This window comes from Ambystoma mexicanum, chromosome 11 (assembly GCF_040938575.1).
Source record: "Ambystoma mexicanum isolate Mex_15411 chromosome 11, UKY_AmexF1_1, whole genome shotgun sequence".
Lineage (NCBI taxonomy): Eukaryota > Metazoa > Chordata > Amphibia > Caudata > Ambystomatidae > Ambystoma > Ambystoma mexicanum.
The window spans coordinates 346,271,967-346,281,622 of record NC_090934.1 but is presented as its reverse complement, the minus strand read 5'-3'; the positions used below and the strand labels follow the sequence as shown (position 1 = coordinate 346,281,622).

Below are 9,656 nucleotides of genomic sequence, written 5' to 3'. Positions count from 1 at the left end.
ACTAGCGATGAATACCACAGGTAACAGAATCCCTAAATAACAGGTTCCCTGCCAATCCCTGGATAACCATGGAAAAGCTACATTACCGCAAACAAAGTAGACAGGTTCGCCTACATATAAAGGTCTGTCCTCACTAGTCAAGTTCGCAATGTTGGCTCAATGCTTGAAATCACCCATTGACTGAGAACCATTCCTCTGTATGCAGAAAGAAACTGAATCGGGGCTGTGGTTAATAGTATAAGAAGGTGGCGTGGCATCCTTTTTGCCTTTAAGAGCCATCTTGAAAGAGATCAGAGACTGAAAAGGATGGGACAGTCTATCAGAAGGCCTAATAGAAGTAACATTAGGCTTGCTCCTCTTCGCAAAGAGTGAGCATCCCAGGGTTGTTAGAACACGTTTCTCAAAGTCATTCAAGTTAGTTCCATCAAAGTTCCCCGAGATGCTATTGTTACATCGGCCAAAGAAAAGTGCCCTTAAAGAAGCACAGCATGCAGTAGTCAAAGGTAAAGGGTGAATATACCAGCCCAGCCCCTTATCCCCATGTTGCTCTAAATGCGAGCAGACCCAGCAATTGGATTTGTTAAAAATGGCATGTGTGGCATTCATAATGACTAATAGAGTATTGTTATGGTAACTCTGTCTGTGCTGAGAGTCTCTAGGAGATAGAGTGTGCAGATGCACGAAAGGTGCAGAAACAGTGGGTACATTTTCAGTGGGTAACAGAATTTCAAGAGGAGGTACTTCTTCCAAATACCAAAATCCTAAGGCAATGACTATTGTGAAACCAGTTAACATAATCACAAGACAACAATACGTTTTCGGGGCCCACGCATTCGATTGTTCATTATTACGGTCGGTCACACAGTCTCTTATCTGTTCCGTACAAGTGGGAGCGGTTGCAGGCATTGTTTCTTCAAACGAATATGCCAAAGTCAGTTTGCTGGCGATCTCCAGATCGAGCATTTTCTTAGTCCTTTCCCAAACCCTAGCCAACAGAATCCCCTTACATGCAAAAGATTGGGCCAAAGAGACAAGCCCTTCGATGATTTTGCCATGATGGCACAGCCGAACCGTGCAGTAAGTCTAATTCCTTGGATGAAGATTGTACCTTGTGATCCCTGGTACTGAGTAATCTGCAAACAACGTGTCGTTACTTCCTGATGGAAGCGGTGAATTCAAAACAGAATTTGAAGCAAGAGTCGAAACAGAATTTGCAAAAGGAACTGTTGGAGAGTGTGGAGATGAAGCAGCTTTTTTCCCAGGCCCCACGGGCTCAGGGAGAGTCTCCCATGCACTCTCGATGCCGTTTGATGATTCGTGATCGTTGATTACAGTGCAGGTAGGGGAAACTGTGTCTTCTGTATTGTGTGGCTAAGGGAAGTGAATCCTCTTGATGTGGGATGCGTGGATTCAGTGCTTCCGGCCCTCCACTCGCACAGCGCTCTGTGTGACCAGGAGGACTTGGTGTGGGCCCTGCCAACGGGGTGCGAAGCAAGATGATCTTTCAAATGCTTTAATCAATACCTAACTTCCTGGCTGTATGCTGTGCCCAGGGCCCTCGTACCTAACAGGAAGAGCTTCTCGCACCTGTTGGTAAATCAAATACAGATTTTTTGTTAACTGTCCACAATAATCAGAAAGAAGTACATGCTCAATGTTGCGCAGAGAGCGGGGTTTAGGGAGATTCCAAATGTTAGCTGGCCTACCCGAGACCAACTCAAATGGAGAGAGCCCAGTCTTAGTTTGAGGGGTCATTCTCATAGACAATAACAAGATCGGTAAGGCATCCGGCCATTTTAGTTTGGTGCCGGCACACGTCTTAGCGAGCTTGTTCTTGATGATGCCATTGTGTCTTTCTACTAAACCAGCACTCTGAGCATGTCTAGCAGAATTGAACCGTTTATCGATCTGTAATCCCACGCATATCTGCAGAATTACAGCAGCAATAAAATGTGGACCATTGTCCGACCAGATGACTCTTGGCAAACCAAACCTAGAAAAATATTCCTTCAGCATGGTCTTCGCCGTTGTCATAGCTGTGGCATTTTTGACAGGAAAGGATTCAACCCATTTACTAAAAGCGCAGACAACCACTAGTACGTATGTGTAGTTGTTGCAACGCTCCATTTCAATAAAGTCAAAATGTATCACCTCGAAGGGGACAGAAGGTGGACCAAAACTACCCCTAGGAGTCGATGTGCCCTTTCCCACATTATGCTGCAAACAGATCATACAACTTTGGGCAAAGCGCTCGGCTACTTTGGAGATTTTATCATTCACCCACACATTTTGCAACATTTTGGTAACTTTTCATGCACAGATATGGGTGGGACCATGAGCCATAGCGACCATCATTGTAATATATGCATCCGGAAGCAACCATTTCCCTTCCACCTTGTCCACCCAACAGCCGTCATCATCCAATTTTGCCAAACCCTCAGCCCATTTCTTAGATTCATCTAAAGTGGCATCAGCTTGAATGTTCTGGGACTTCTTGCGATTTTGGGGAAGAAACCTTGTTCTACCCAAAGTCTGCCGAAGTTGTGAACCACCCCAAAAGCATACTGACTGTCAGTATATATATTTACGGTAAACCCTTCGGAAAGTTCACAAGCTCTGGTAAATGCTATAATCTCTGCGGCCTCCGCTGAGTTATGCATGATTCTTTTGGTCTCCACAACCGTGCTCAATGTGATGATTGCATAAGCAGCCGTGGATGTACCATCTCGGAGTTTGAAACAGGAGCCATCACAAAACAGCTCCCCTTGTGGATTGTTCAAAGGAGTATCTTTTAGATCGATTCTGCCTTTTGTCTCTTGCTCTGTGGTGTAAAGGCAGTCATGTGACTCTTCGTCACTGCAAGCAGCACCTTGCGGGAAAGGTAAAAGTTCAGCCGGATTAAGAACAGAACACCTCTGAATTTTGATGTGCGGTGCAAACAAGATCAATTTGTATCTGGTTAATCGTGCGGAGGTGAGATGTTGTGTTTGTGTTCTATTTAATAGAACATCTACAGAGTGAGGTACCATCAGGGTTAAAGCATGGCCTAGGACCATTCCCTCACTCTGGTTCACGGATGCAGCAGCAGCAGCGACAGCTCTCAAACATCTTGGCAAAGCGCATGCAACAGGATCAAGGGCGGAAGAAAAGTAGCCGCACGGCCTATTCTTCCCTCCATGTTCCTGCATTAATACAGCCAAAGCACATCCATCACGTTCATGCACATACAACACGAAGGCCTTTTCATAATTTGGTGTGCCCAAAACTTGTGCCGGACACAGTGCAGTCTTTAGCAAATCAAACGATTGCTGGTGTTCCAAGTTCCACGGCAATGGCGAAGAAATGCCCTTCTTCGTCAAAGCCAACATTGGTTTAATCGTTAACGAGAAATTGGGGATCCACTGCATACAGTAAGAAGCCATTCCTATCAAGGCTCTGACTTCCTTCTGTGTATTTGGGACAGACATGCTAGAAATGATTTTTATCTGCTCAGGCGTCAACCTTCTTCCCTCCTTTGACAGGAGATAGCCTAAATAGGCGACCTCCTGTCGACAATACTGAAACTTTTTAAGTGAAGCTTTGTGTTCATGTTGCGCTAGATGAATAAGCAACAACACGGTGCCCTCCTTACAGGCGCTTTCTGAGTCAGCAGCTAAAAGTAGATTGTCTGCATACTGAAGCAGTGTACAAGTGGTAGGCAACTCAATTGTGTCGATCTGCTCTTTCAATGCCCTATTGTAGATGCTAGGACTCACCGTGTAACCTTGCGGCACACGGGTGAAGGTAAATGAGCGTCCCCCTAAGGTGAACGCGAACAAGTATCTACTATCTTTGTGTATAGGAATACTAAAGAAAGCGTTCTTAAGATTCACAACACTAAAGTGAGTAGCTGAAGCCAAATCATAGTTAATATTGTCGTCACATCAGGCACAATGGGAAATTGTGGAGCATCAATCTTATTGATGGCACGCAGATCAATAATGAAACTAAAAGGAATTGCATTAACGCCTTTTCTGTGCACAGGTAAAATCGGACTATTGCACAAACTACCTGCAATTTCCTCAATTACCCCAAGATACACAAAATCAGCGACTATGCATTTCCAGGCTTGCTTACCTTCAACCAAAATCTTATACTGGGGAATACGTGGCAACTTTACTCTTTGTTTCAAAATAATCTTAACAGGTTCAATTTATAAAACACCGACATCATTATCATCAATTACCAAACACTCCGGAACATCACTAAATTCCGGTGGCAAAGGTCTGGTCAAGAACTGAGAGGCAGAAAGTTGCTGTGATGAAATCGTCAAACACACTCTGTCAGAAGAACAATGAATTACCGCATTTAATTCCTTCAACAGATTCAACCCCAACAAATTCTCTCCACAATTCGTAGTCAAAAGGAATGGACAGTGGTCCGTAAATGGACCCAAGGTAATCGATACCGGAGAAGAAACCGGACAGACTACTGGTGTGCCAGAAAACCCTACAGAAACATTGGTTTGCCCTGACAGTGGAATGTTTGGAACCCGTGAATGGTCAATGGAACACTTCTAAGCCCCTGTATCTATCAAGAATAGATGGGACCTTTCTGATTAAGGGGAATAGGCGTCGGTTCCAAACCCTGCTTCGGCCAATCCTAACAAAACAGAATGTCGTCAAAAGGAAGTTCTTCAGAGAGGTAAGCAGCAGAAGGATGATCAAAAATGTTTCTGTTATCCACACTCGGTGCCTGATTATCCTGCGAAAAAGGTTGCTGCGAATCTTGCGAAAACTGACTTCTACCAGGACCCTCTGCCTCAGGGCGGCCTCTGGATCATCTACCCATATTACCAAATGCATTATTCGACCTCTGCTGGAGGATCGGGCATTGTGCATGCCAATGACCCTCCTGTCTGCAATAAGCACACTGGTTTATGTTTACAGGATCCGATGGCGCATTTCCCTGAGGAGCATACTGACCCGTAAATTGCGAATTACCCCCTCTAGGGCCTCTAACAATTTGCTGTAATAGAACTTTTCTTTTCAAGTCTCACTTTCTTTTTTCAACTCTTTATTGACGCGAATCTCATAGTATTGGGCCATATGCAATACTTCTGACTGAGACTTAGCCTGCCAAGCGCTCACCGAAGACATAATTTGCGACTGGATGTCAGGCAGCAATCCACGCACAAATTTGTCCACAAATATTCGTTTTCCAGACTCTGTGCTCAAATCTTGTCTGCTGTAATCTGAGAACACTTGTTTGAACCGATTAAAGAATTTGGTAGCACCCTCAGGTTTCCCTTGGACATAGGCAGTACGTTTGTCCCAAATAATCCTTCTCTCAGGAATTATAGCTTTTAACTTCGTAACTATTCTATCGGGCAAAGTCAATATTACCTGTGGTGGTCTCTCGCCAGCTGGCCTTTCTCTATCTAGTCTTACCATATTATCCCATGTATCTCCTAACCCGGTACATCATCTACAGTCCTAATCTGTTTCCATAAATCAACAGGTAGGAGCATGGGAAATAGCAAATAAATATCGCTCAAGGTAAATACTGAGGATTGCAAGACAGACTATCTCTTTGTAGAACCTTGTTGGATTCTTCCTAATATCGGGAATGGATTGTTTAATGGTGTTCACTTCCTGTCTCGAGAACGGGACGTGAACAAACTGTGACACATAATGTGCAGGAATATCCTGTGGAGGTGTACCTGCTGCGACATTAGCGGGGATCTCAACTTTTGGGACAAATGTCAGAGGAACCTCTCTCATAGGCAACTGAAAAATAGGCAACTCCGAATGCTTACTGAGCAACAAAGTAAAATCGAGTGCTAAAGCAGCTGAAGAAGTGTCAAACGAAAAAGCTCTCTTATAGATATTTAATAATTCTGCGGGACTACAAATCTTTCTTTTTATACATTCATCCTGCAGGTGCTGTACCATCACCTGTATCACTTTCCTCTGCATTTCTGGCGTATACTGACTATACGTGTCATATACTTCTACGGGAATTTTCGACATGTCTGAAATCCACCTAATCGCATCTTTTGTACAAATTTGTGTTTCCTCATTTATCGATTTACGACAAGGAAAGAACCGTTTCTGTACTACCATAGCATCCAAACTATCACTATCAATATCTTCATTCCGCAACCTTTCCAACTCCCTTCTATACTCAAAAACCTTCTCGACATGCTCATGTACTTTCTCCGCAGTATCTCTTGAATATGCTAAAATGTTCAGATCCCGCAACCCTTGTGGGAGATTAATATCATCTAATCTGTTCCACAATATAAGTAAATGAACTCCCAACCTTTCAATAAAAACGTTTTTCTCAGGAAATTTGTATAAGTTAGAGAGTGTGGCAAAAACCTCAGCTCGTTCACCCTTCTCCATGCAGTGTCTAGCGAGTCCATGCAGTCAATTCATGCTTTCTCTCTGGAGACACAGTATTACGAGTAACAACCCTCGATCCAGCTCCCCAATCAACTACAAGCGGTACGGAACCACTTGGAAGAGGAAAAGTAGATAAATCTTGTACATTCGGAAGAGTGGGTACTGCCACTGGTGCAGCAGGCAAACCCGCCAAACCCGTAGCAGCAGGCAAAGGCAGAGGAGAAGGAGGGGGAGCAACAACAAGAGGAGGAACAACAGCCAGGGGAATAGGAACAACAAGAGGAGCAATAGGAAGAGCAGGAAGAACTATGAGAGGAGGAATAACAGCAGGAAGAGGAAAAACAGCAGGAATAGGAACATACGGAGGTGGTGTAGTGGCACCAGGCCTTCGTTCATTTAGAAGCTTGTCAATCTGTTCATCAGATACATGAAAGTGTTTAGAAGGATACATTTTTTGGATACCAAGTGAAAAAGCCCTATCCATATTCCTAACTGACTCAGACTGTTTATTTTGATCATATAACAATGCTTTTTCGGCGTTCGTCATATGACGGCGCGCATGTTTTTCCCTACTTTTAAGTTGCTGCAAAGCTTCTTTCTTCCAATTCTGTAATACATCAAATGCTGCAGGTCTAGCTTTTTTCTTTAATAATATAGATTCTAAATATTCAATACGAGGAATTTCAAAACTACCATTGATTGGCCAATGAAGTTCGGAAGCATGTCTAGTTTGTCTGTGCCAAATATCATTAAACACTATACTACCAATGCCGTGCTTACAGTACATAGTACACGCCGGCGACCCCTCCGGTCGGCCAAATTCCAAAGATTGTCTGTCACTGCAGAATAACGCCCTGAAGCAGACAATTTCCCAGGCATATCAGATTACTGGTGTTACCTGGTCAATAATTGTACTCGCGAGTGCAATACGCCAAAACAAATTATCAGGATACTTAAGAATCGGGTCACGACTCACCTGATTAAATTCTAAGGAGGTCGGATCGGATATCAAAGAACTCAAAGGACCCACGTGGTTGGTGATTGCAGCAAATCTGCCCTCCTCGATATATGGAACCTCATCAAGATGCCGTCTCGGACTGCGGGCTCACCGTCCAGGGATCGGGTCATGCAGTACTGCTGAGGTATCGCGTCTCATCCAAGAAAGGGGCCCCCTTTTAATCTGTTTGATTCCCGGTCCGATAGCCGCGTCAACCTTCAACGAGATGGCATCAATCTTGAGGGTCCCTATTCGGGCGCCATCTGTGAAAGCAAAAGGAAATATCGAGGCTGAGTACCCCAAAAGGAAATACACCAAACACGGGTTTATAAAGATTCACAGATCTTTATTCTAATACTGTACAGTTACAAAGAAACAAATTCAGATAGCTATCTGGCCCTCAGTACATCACAGCGAATACCAGCCCTTTCGGTGTGACAAGTGAGAGGTACTGGACATCTAAACAGTTGTGCATTTTATACATTTCCAATAATAATGTCCAGCCCCTCTGCAAGTTAATAATCCATGGTCTAGAGTTTGTGACGAGTTCACTTCTGGCTTGTCCAACAATATGCACATGGATCATCCTCAGTTTATATACAAACAAGTTACAATGGCAACAGTGTATTCTTGGATTTAACAATAAGCCTTAACACATGTCCTTTACAATGCAGTTCAGCTAGTGTCCATGTTCAGTATTTGTTCAACATTGTGGTCGATGTATGTCCGTGGATCAGATCTATTGGCGGAGACAATTCTCTGTCTACAAGTCAGGCATGGCACAAGGTCTCTTTACTCAACCCAAACATTCGGCCAACGGAGAGTTTACACATTAACTAACGTACAAAGTGCAGGAAGGCTCAGTTACAAGCGGGAAACACTGTCCACCATTTTAGAACACAGAGTTAGTTACATTGGAATGGAAATCAAAATGACCGATGGACCTTAAATGGCGGTGAAGTCGATCTAGAATCGGAACTTTGCAACGCGGTTTTCTTTGCAGAGCGACTGGGTTTAGGCCAATATATACAAGAAAGGAGGCAAAATATGATATCCCGTTTAACACTGCTATGCACCCTGAGTCTAGAACAACATTCTGATGCCTACCCGGATGACAATTAAGAACTCGAGGAAAGAAATTGAGACCTTTCTCTTCAAAAAAACTCCCTGTCAGCTGCTGGCGTAAGACCCAACGGGCCCTCCCTTCTTTCCCGCTACTCTGTTTTAAACCTCCCATTTTATACAGTGCTTTGCTGCTCCCCAGCAGGTTTGCGCTATTAAAAATCACATAACTAAATACAAATCCGCATTCTATTCAAACACCCCAAACTGTCATGTTTGAGTAAGCAGTCATTCTTTTTTTTAAACTGTCAATAAACTGTCAAACAAGAGTAATTCCATGGATCTAGGAAAAAATGTGAATATTTCAGTAACCAAACAGCACTGAACATTATTTATTACAACCAATAGGCATTCAAAAAGGAGATTTCCCACAGCAGATGTATCTACGCAAACATGCCTCTCGCAAAAGATATCTTGCATCCATCTCCCGAGGAGGAAAAAAGGAAACACAAGAAGAAGCGTCTTGTTCAGAGTCCAAACTCTTAATGGATGTGAAGTGACCAGGTTGCTACAAAATCACCACTGTTTTTAGCCAAGCACAAACGGTGGTGCTCTGTATTGGCTGCCCTACGGTTCTCTGCCAGCCCACAGGGGGTAAGGCATGTCTCACAGAAGGATGCTCCTTCAGACGAAAACAGCACTACGTGCCATCAGCATGCTGAGTGATAATGAGTAGGACTACCTGCACAGTCTGTGGCACAGAACGTCAGTCCAGGAGCAGAACAGTGATCTGTGATGGAAAAGTGCAAAAATGGAGAAGGGACTATAACATTTGAATGTTGGATGGAAATATGGGGCTCTCATAAACTGTACCTGTTGCCTTATCCATCTGACTCAATACATTTTGATATAACCCCCCCCCCCCACAAAAAAAGGAGATTTCCGCTCATCTCTAGTCTGGTGATATTTACATTATAATTACTGTGTTTAATGCAGAAGATTATCTGATTATCTTTTTTTGGTGTAAAAATAATTAATCCCCAGGTGGGGACTTAGCCATAGAAGTAGGTATCTTTTAGACATTCTCCTTTAAGCATGCCCAGCTGAAGAAGTGCGAGGGCCAATTTCAACGTTAGAGTTGCCCCCCCCCACCCTTTGGTGCATACATTATAATGGAGACAAATACAGCAAAGGGTTAATAGCAGTCAATG

The 9,656-nt window shown here is 43.6% G+C and overlaps 1 pseudogene; it reads left to right on the top strand.

Annotated features, from left to right (window-relative positions):
• The first annotated feature begins 8,875 nt into the window (after nt 1-8,875).
• On the top strand, nt 8,876-9,352 carry LOC138504707 (small ribosomal subunit protein eS27-like; annotated as a pseudogene).
• The last annotated feature ends 304 nt before the right edge of the window (nt 9,353-9,656 follow it).